An 11,133-nucleotide genomic window follows, 5' to 3' on the forward strand; every position below is an offset into this window, starting at 1 on the left:
TAAACGCAGGGCGAACCTCATATAACTATTAAAACGTGTTTATGAGCTAATGTTCAAAGACAAGTTACCAAACCGTTAACAACATCTGAATATTTAAATAAATAAAACCCTGAATATTCGGGTTACGTTATACTCCATCCACAGGGCACCATTATAACTTGCGTTATAACAACACAACTTCAGATAAACCGTGGCGCCTGATTTTCCTAGTTATTTCGATAATTGGATTTTATTGAGATAAATTTGGTTGATGTAATCAAATAGTAGAAGCGAATGGAATAGTCTACAAATCCGTTCTAGTGAAACCATGGAGACATCTTCCAATAAATCAAAAAGTTCTTTAAAACGAAGGCACTTTTCGCAATAACATATTAATATATTATTAACAAAATGCAAGGTGTAGTAAGTGTTGATTTACCAACACAGCAGTTAAGACAGTATATATTAACCATACGAAGTTATGGAACTGTTTACGATGTGTACGTAGTATTTTTTAACAGATTGTGCCATTCGGTACGTTTATTACGTTTGTTACGATATGTGCTTTTTCGAACAACCTTTGATAATTTAATCAAATGTATTTATATACATTTATTTAAATTATGTGACACGTGGTTAATCTCATGTAGATTCGTCGATCGACAAAAAGTGATCGCATATCTGTGTTTTATACTTATTAATCATTTTACATAAAGCCTCTCTATACATCTTAGATGTCAATTTCATATTCAAACGTGAGTTCATCTCATTGTGCAGTCAATACAAGTTTTTGAAAAACTATATATATTTGTTTTATTTATATTTATTTATTATGTTATTATTTATTTATTTATTTATCTATTTATTTATTTATTTATTTATTTATTTATTAGTTTATTTATTTTTATTTTTTTACATGTTAATGTTTATATTAAAACTGCAGGCAAATACGTGTGAACACATGCGATAAAAGGTTATTGACGTAGCAATTAATTTCGTTAGAACATACATGTATTCAGCCGTGGTAAAAGTGGGTCCTATCTGACATTCATCGCATAAATCATTGAGGCTCGTATCGAGATTGCTAAATTATATGTCTTTCTTGAGTGGAATTGGATAATTAAAGTATAATGCTTAGGAAAGACAAAACACAAATAAATGTGTTTTAAAAACAATTTTCTGTGGATTTATCTGTTATAAAGGATCGTCATGAATTTAGGACCTAATGCAATATTATAAGTTTGAGTTTGATGACCAATGGTTAACACGCTATACCGATTTACAAATATCCGTTATTTTGTTTGCAATTATATATTTCGCATGTTTCATCTTGATCAAAATACAACATGCAATTCAAGAAATATAAGAAGAAATATTAAAACAACTTATACTTTATTAATGGACTGTATTACTGGAAATTGTACATATTGTTTTAGTTTATTTATCCTTTTAGAAAAAAATCTTTAGGAAAAAATGAACTGCCATATCTGAAATGCAGATGCATATAAAGCTAAACATCATACATTATACGGAATAAATAGGCAATATTACCTTAATAAATAATGTATCTTACAAACTTCAAAGTCATTTAATTGTTTATATTGAAGTATGTCATTTACAATACTATAAGCTGGTATAAGTCAGGGTTATGACATTTTATCAAAAAGTGTAAGTTATTCTATTTATACATTGAAACTTTGGTATGTTAATACAATGCACATGTATCACTTGTTGGTGCGTATAGAAAATGTGAATGGTGCACAATTTTGTTTTTTTGAAATAACATGTGCTAGTGGTATGATCATCTTTAAATGCATCAACGGTAACAATACACTCATCAGGAGACTATATTATTATACGTTAGTACTGTACTAGAAAGTCGAATTATATGTCAGAGAATGTATAATTGGGTAACATTAATTAATGAGCTTTGTTTTTAAAAGCACACATTATATTGCATTAAATATCTGTATTTAATACAGCAACGTATTAGTCTTAGTTACTGTTCTTAACTGTAACAGAGTAAAATAACAACTATTTATAAAATTAAAACGTTACGTACGCAATCGAAACTTCCTTCATTAAAGGTAGGTATGATTTAAGATACTATTCAATCTTAAATATTTGTCTTCATTACTGTTATGTTACTCTTTTTCGAACCACAGTGTTTATATAACACTAACAGAGTAAATATGCTAATGGCTTCATCCTTTTCAGTTATATAATTAACAAATGCACTTATATAATTATTTTTTTTGATCCAACAACATCTCACTTACTGGTATTAAACGGTATCCTTTCAATTCAATATCCGTTGTGATTAAGAAAGCGTAAAGGAAAAATAATTCCCATTGAAAACGCTACACTGTTTGGTTCTGTACAGCAGAGCACTTATCAATAACTGAAAGAGCAACTGTAGTCTACAACACCAATCATTTATTGCCCAGTCAGATTCTGTTATTCAGCTGTCGACACTGGTAAAACAAACAGGAAACACAATAGTCCCACCAATATTGGATTGCGTGTGCCAAACTTGCAAACAAGAAAAAACTAATTTTGCTTCGTATGATGTTGCCTTCGGCAAAGAGAAAAAAGTTTGTCAATGACAATATATGTGATCCCTTGATCAGCGTTGCGTGACAGGAAGGTTTCTATAAAAACTACTCAAACGAAAAATAATGCCCGCCTGCTCTGCATAATAGGTTTTTTATTAAAGTTTATTAAAATCCAAAAATATAATGATTTTGTCTTATGTCATTAGGATGTTCTTGTGTGAATCATTTCGCAAACGTCTTTTTCCTTGGTTCCGTATTTAAATAAGATTGCACCTCAGACAAGCATCTGAGGACGGATGCAAAACACTAGGATAGTAATGTTTTCTTCTGCAATGTACCGATGCATTCCTTAAATAGTCGATGTATATTGGCAAGTAAATGTCAAAGGAAGTCCAATTGTCATAAACTGTCATAACATACATGGTGATGAACACACGCTTTACTTTTAAGCGTATCTACCACTGTCTACGAATTAAATGGTATTATTGTATATGATATATTAACATCAGTCGTGTCGAGCTGTTCTCAACAGTTTAAATTTAATTACATTTAACAAACATATCTTTTAAACAGTCTATCTCATACACGCTCATTGTACTTTTGTAGATTTGTGTAAGGACACAAAACAGTTCCCGCTTTAGCGATTGGTATCCATGAACCATCTCTATACTTGTCAGTTTTACTCGACTCAATAAAAACTAAAATATACGTATCCTCAAACACAATGTCTGATACTTGTAATTGTAATAATTCTGCACTGCGCATAAAACCCGCTACAACGCAACCGGAAAAGCCTTATTGGGCAAAATTTCACTACTCCATAACTGATTGCACAAAGCCCAATTTGGAACATGTACTTTCTGCTCTTGATTTGCGCAAGATGTCCGGGAGCAGCTCCAACTCGCCCGCCAAGACCTCCGGTAACGCCTCAATTTCATGCGCATGGATCTGAAAAAAAAACATATGTAAAAACACACACAATTAATACAGATTCTCTTTAACTAACCGATGTACATCATCAATTTCAGATCATTCTCAGACAAGCGTCTTAGTGATCGTCAACTATAGACAAGCGTCTTAATCGTTCTTTAATCACAGACAAGAGTCTTAAATGATATGTAATCACAGACAAGCGTCTTACTGATATTTAATAAAAGACAATCGTCTTAAATGATATTTATTCATAGACAAGCGTCTTACTGATATTTAATTCCAGACAAGCGTCTTACTGATATTTAATGACAAACAAGCGTCTCACTGTTATTTTATCAAAAACAAACGTATTACTGATATTTAATCACAGACAAGCGTCTTACTGAAATTTAAATCCAGACACGCGTCTTACTGATATTTAATCAAAAACAAGCGTCTTACTGATATTTAATCACATACAAGCGCCTTAATGATATTTAATCAAAGACGAGCGTCTGACTGATATTAAATCAAAGACAAGCGTCTTACTGATATTTAATCAAAGACAAGCTTCTTCAATGATATTTATTCATAGACAAGCGTCTTACTGAAATTTAATTCCAGACAAGCGTCTTACTGATATTAAATCACAGACAAGCGTCTATCTGTTATTTTATCAAAAACAAGCGTCTTACTGATATTTAATCACAGACAAGCGTCTTACTGATATTTAATCGAATACAAGCGTCTTAAATGATATTTAATCATAGACTCGCGTCTTACTGATATATATTTCCAGACAATCGTCTTAGCGGCATTTGGTCACAGACAAGCGTTTAAATGATATTTAATCCACTACAAGCGTGTTGATGATATTGAGTAAACGACAAAAAATCGTTTTCTTACAAGCGTCCTGACAGCCCTTCGGCTAAATAAATACAAAATTATGCATTACCGGTATTAAGTCTTTATAATTGCAGTGCGATTATATCACAACATATTCACTGAAATCCATGTAACAAGCAAGCATGTCAAATTTTAAATTTACGTTACCAAACATACTCTTTCCACTTTGACATGGAACATAAAATTGCCTGTCAGATGGCAGATGAATAACATCCAATACCTCAGGAATAAAATGTCCATTCGGACATAACAATGGCCAAAATACCGCAGAGGTCCATTGCGGAACAACTAATACACCGCGTGCTCTATCAACCATCATTTTATTCACAACCCTTGATAAAACAGAATTATGAGGCACGTATAATCCTAACTCAAAAGACCATCTAGCAGTAAATGCATCTATACCTTCCGAACCAGGGTTCCAAAATCTGGAATAAAAACGATCTAATTTTCTGTTGTACTGCGACGCAAATCAATCCATGGTAGGCACACCAAACTTTTCGACTATTAACGCCAATAACTCGTTTGATATCCCCCAATCATCAATGCCCTCTATCTTTGACAAATAGTCTGCCCGTTCATTGTCCGTTCGAGGGACCCACTCAACCTCTAATGTAATGTAAGTGGCTAAACATAAATTGAAAATATTCATTGCCAAATCATGCAAATATCTTTTTCTGGAACCTTTTTTAACGATGGCCACAACAGACTTATTATCAGAGAACCATTTAATTCTCTGATTAACAAGCAAGTGTTTGAGAGAACATAGTATTCTAAACACAGCTGTTAATTCCCTCCATGTTGAAGACTTAAGAGCTTCATCAGGTGACCACATTCCATGCGAAACACCATTGATCGCATCCACTACAAAACCACCGTAACCTGCGTGACTAGCGTCAGAGTACACAACTTTGGAACATTTATGTGAATCAAAAAAATCTTTCTTATTCAGTTTAGAAAGATTTGCCTGCCAAAACTGAAGTTCATTAAAACTTTCATCTGTTATTCTTATCTTAGAATTCCAAGAAAACGCTGAATTGATATCAAAATTCAAGTACCTGGTCTTGATTTGAACGATATGTCCAATAACAATTGACATTGATATGATTTGACCAACAAAACAGGCTATTTTTCTCTAGAGGCTGTAGACCTAAGTGATGTAGATTCTTCAATCAATGAAGAGCATGTACATAATGCCTTAGTTTTCCTATGCTCGGCAATCTGAATCTCACCATTGAAAGAATCGAGCACAGCTCCCAAAAACTGCACGACTTGAACTGGTATCCAAATGCATGTGTCTGCTTTAGGAATAAAACCTGAACTTAGTAGATCTTGTTTTATTTGAGTGCCAAAAACCAAAGTGTTTTGTATGAATCTGAACAACAAAATCCGTCATAAAGAAACATAAGTACAGACTTACCCTCGCTGTGCCATTTTTTGATCAAAGGGCGACAAATCTTTGTGAAAATCCAACAAGCACTACTTAATCCAAACGGAAGTACAAGAAACCGGAAGTAGCGGACCTTGCCGTCCGTCCCTTTCCAAGAAAATCCTAGAAAATCGCAATGAGGTTTGAAAATTTCAATAAAATGATAAGCGCTTGTTATGTCAAATCTCACAATGAAAAATCCTTTTTTCAAAAACGACAAAGCCACTTTTAAATCGTCAAATGTAGCACTGTTTATATAAATGTTTGTTTACGGCTCTTAAATCTAATATAAGTCTCTTCTTGCCATCACTTTTTTCTGAAACTGTCAATGGATTAACAACATGTGGAGGTTCCTCGCAAATTTCAATTAAATTTCGATCTAACAAATTTTGAATGGCCTTAGTCACAAACTCAGTATTCCTGCTAGCAGATTTATTATTGTTCAATAACTGCCTTGGTGGCTTTGTGTAAAATGGTATCTTATAACCAGATTTAATGACATCAAGAACATAATCATGTGTTCCAATACTTTCCCAAAATTTAATATTTTCACGTAGTCGTCCCCGCACAAAAATGTCTTTGTTACATTGCTCGTATTCAAAATAGTCTTTGGTAAATTTAGTATAATCATAAAAATACTCATCTTTCAATGTCTCTGATTACTCTCGCTTGGGACTGCTACTTGGTCCCGGCACCGGAAGTGAATGTCTGGGTGTTTTGACCTCTCGTGACGTATGGACAGTTTCGCCGGAAGTGCGAGAATTCTCCGCAGGCCAAACAACTTCCTGGACCGGTTGCACTCGCACTACTAGGTCCGCCGCTGTTGTTTGGTCTGTTACCTCGAAAAGACTACCGCGACCACCGCCATAGAGCCCCCGCATGGGAGCAGCAGCATACGGGTGAAAACGTGATGACGTCATCAGAGACGACTTGCCTTTTGTTGCGTTTGTCTTCTTCTTCACTGCTTTATTCCCAGCTCGATTGATCTTTGCTTCGTCCTCGCTGTCGCTAGCCACAGGGTTGGACTCGTACAGCTTCACTGTGTCCCAGCCGCCCTCGGACGTGTCAGCTATGCGTATCAGTTTGCTTTGTTTCTGAATATTGGTTAACGTTTCCGCTATTAACTCTCGTCCATAGCCAGTTTTTCCGTGTTCAATGCTCCAGTCAATTTGTTTTAGACTGCCTGCAATGTCCTCGTTGAACTCGAATTGTACTCGGTTTCCATTGAAACGCCACGTAACGTCCTTTTCTTTTTTGAAAAGTTTAACTTCTTCTTGTGCACTTAATGCCGACCCCCGAACTTCCTTCATGTTTTTAAATTCACTAACAAGTAAATTTAATTTGGCGTGAATATCGTCGTTTGAATGTTCCTTCGCCATGTTTCCTAAATACACAGGTGATTGTAGTCAATCCAATAAAATATTAGGAAAATTAACGTGTTCTCTGGTTCGTATCGCAAAGCCGAATGTCTATTCCACGAGCATATTTACCCGCCAAAACAATACACTGAGCGACCCCTACAGGAGACTTTCTTCTGCAAAGGAAAATAATTTTCCTCTAATTCGCTGTGCTCAAACTAGGAAAATTATATTTCTTCATCAATGGCAATCAACCGGAACCTCGTCTCATATTTTGTAGATTATGTGGGATGTCGCATAAGTTTTGCGGAGCGAGTCAATAACAAGTTTAGTTATTGGCAGGCATGAACCTGCACTAAATATATGTCAACACGTTATACTTATAGTTTCTGGTGTAACATTAGTTTGGAGGGAATAATTGGCAATAACGCTTTGTAAGGCCAAAAGTCACCCCTACATGATACATAGCATTCAAATATTTCATTAACATTGCCGTGAGAGAAATTCGTCGTAACGATAGAAATGTTAAAAAATAACTAATGATAATATAATAACACTCATTACATCGCGCGACACACGGACAGTTACTTTTTATTAGATTCCGTTTACCATAGCTGAGTTATCAGAATACAAGTTAGTGCATTTAACACTAAAATTATTCATATACATCGTTAACAAATTCACTTTGACCATTTGTTCGTATTCTAGTACAAATATTGATACTTATTTTTTAACCTTTTAAACTCATGAGTTTTCACTAATAATCACAATATACATTGACCGATTAAACAGAATACAACTGATTTCACGTTTCAAAGTGAACACTCGCGTTTTATCACCATTCATGTACATTGCTTCATCTATCGAACGCTACATGACATTCCCTCTGAAATGTGTCTAGTACACTATTATTTATAATTAATTAGCAATTACATTTGTTGCGATTGATCATATGCCTTGGGTTCATATGACAAGTCCCCATGGGATTGGACAGTGAATGGCAGCATTGAGCCCTTACAACATATTACAGTTGTTTTAATATCCATTGTTTTTGCATGAACGATTTTACACCATTCGATTCATGAACGTTTGTAAATATTTAATATATACTCACTCATCTATAAAAGAGTCCATTTTTGAAAAATGCCTCACATGAAATAAACACATGACGTCTAAACAGCATATAAGGTAACACAAACCCGTAGCTAAGCCGTTTAGTAAACATCCACATAGTGTTTCTCTTGTTTTGTTGTTAGAAAACAATATATACGAATATCTTTTGAGTTATCTCGACATATTGATCGCCAATTAGGTATTGGTAAAATACTTCATGTCCGTGACAAATTTACGATTCCATGTGTATAATTAAAAATCCAGTGTATAGCTCTGAAATGTATGTTGGTCATTTCTGTTGCCAAAGAATATCCTGATCAAGCTGTTGCCGAATAAAACTATTTTACTCATAAAGCGTCGCTCACTAAAGACGCGGTCACAACCGCAATGCGTCGACTTTACGTCAACTTGCGACAAGATTTGTGTCGAAAATGTGCATCGGACGTACGAGGACCGTTCGTCTTTAAAAACGTCTCTCTCTCTCTCTCTCTCTCTCTCTCTCTCTCTATATATATATATATATATATATATATATATATATATATATATATATATATATATATATATATATATATATATATATATATATATATATATATATAAACGTCGAAGGTATCTTATGTCGGTTATAATCAATCTTTTTTCCATTGGGATAATAATGTGGTTGACGGGACATGTCCACTTATCGAGTTAATCATGTGTGAAACATTGTGTCATAGATAAAAAAAAATTAAATTGATTGATGTACACATGGGAACAAAATATCACAAGCACAATAAGCCTAATCGCTTGGTAAAAAGCAGTATGTCATATATGTATGCATCGCGTGGTTGCATTTCTTGGTACATTAATGAACCACTAGTATGTCTAAACTTATCTGTTGCTATTATTGACCTATGTTGATAATAGGCAACTGTTAGTATACTTATTGTGTAAATTGTTATCCGTATTACGGTTATACATTATGTAATCATTTTGACTGCTGAAGCCATCAGACGTACGTTGCATTCATAAATTATCGTCAAATAAAAAATCACGAACATGAAATTGTATATTATGGGATCTTGCAAATTCAAATCATATGCGCACGAATTGAAGACAGAAATAAGGCATAAAGGAGAATATATATTTATCAATAAATATGTTTGGTTTGTATCTATAGATCAGTGTTTTATATATGTATTAACGATAGTAAATATTGTGAAACACTATGAATCAAGAAAATTAAAGAACACAAGTGTTGCTATATCACGCAAATAAAAATTACCAATCTCTATATAAAAGTCATAATAAAATTAAGTCTTTTAAAAGACAGAGGAAACATTACACTGTGCAGATATTAATTTTCTATGATGTATTTTTAATTAAAAAAAAAAATATATATATATATATATGTATATATATATATATATATATATATATATATATATATATATATATATATATATATATATATATATATATATATATATATATATATATTTCATGTAAATATTTCAAGCCTCACTCTCAAGGGCAACAACGTTACCAAAATGAATATGCCATCACTATACTGCAGTTTATATATTCGAGATATTGCATACACCTATACATTTCTTATTTCAAATACAACGATCAACTATCAACCATCAAAACTGCTAAAAGGTGTGACTAACAAGTAAAGCGTAATATGAAAAACGAAAGCAATAGGCATATTGCTCATGTCAAAATGCTTACCTTATATTGAGAATAACCTACCTTGCATAAAGAATAGTTCGATTGTTTCAGCACACGTTTATATCGCCCCCATAATCCAAAACGTGTCATGTGCCAAGGGGGCGATATGTAAACATGACGAATAGTTCATAATCAAATCATAATGGAACAAAAATATGTTTACATGACACATTCAAAGACTAGGAACAAATGATTCAACTATAACTTGGAATTCAAAATAAGTGTCGCATAATGTAATTTAGCATTTCTTGGGAATTTTGACAGGAGAAAAGGGGTGTGTTCATATGTTTTCGTATTTGTTTCATGTATTTTATTCATCATCTATGTATTAACAAAACTATATCATTTCTAACAGTTAACAATTTTAAAAATTGAATAAAAAAAGAACTGAATAAAAAAGGCGTCGCAGAATTCAAAAGAGAGACTTTAAGTTGTCAAACCAAAGTTCTACCTACACACTACTTTGCTTTTGCTCTACCAATTTGCGTATGTGACCGCTATCTTGTTTTGATTTAAACCAACATTTCTTAGTTTTACATTCATACTCGAAAAGAGTTCTGAGTGACGGTTATTTACGAAATATGGAAAATTTACACAATGTTTATACATATAACACTTGTAAATACATTACTATATATTTTGTTATCATGATCCGACAGTTTATAAACGAATCATTGCTGATATCGAATCCATGGTAAGACGATTTCCAACAGCGAGTAAAAGATAAACTGATGTATAGAGAAAATCATGTTACGATTATACAGCATATCAATTTTTATTATCTGTCTAAACAGAATTGCCTGCATAACATATGTGGTTAGTTAAAGAACGTAACATTGTTCAATGTTATAAAGCTTTTATTTTAATGTTGGAATACAAAGTATGTCAATATATCGTAACGGATGGTATTATCACGATTTATTTATATTCACAGTTGAAAGGTGGCCTTAATGTGGTTCACCAGTCGTCACTGTAAGTAGCAAGTAAAATGCTCTAACCCTGACTGCCATGTTTTAACACACCTGAACCGTATTAAACCTCAACTGAGAAATCATTTCAATAAATGGTTTTAGTCATCGTTATGGTGGTTATTAAAATAATATGAGTGTCAATGTGTTAACGATTCACTCTAATGAATGTATCGGCAAACTTTCCCCTCATCGTG

This window comes from Dreissena polymorpha, chromosome 11 (genome assembly GCF_020536995.1).
Source record: "Dreissena polymorpha isolate Duluth1 chromosome 11, UMN_Dpol_1.0, whole genome shotgun sequence".
Lineage (NCBI taxonomy): Eukaryota > Metazoa > Mollusca > Bivalvia > Myida > Dreissenidae > Dreissena > Dreissena polymorpha.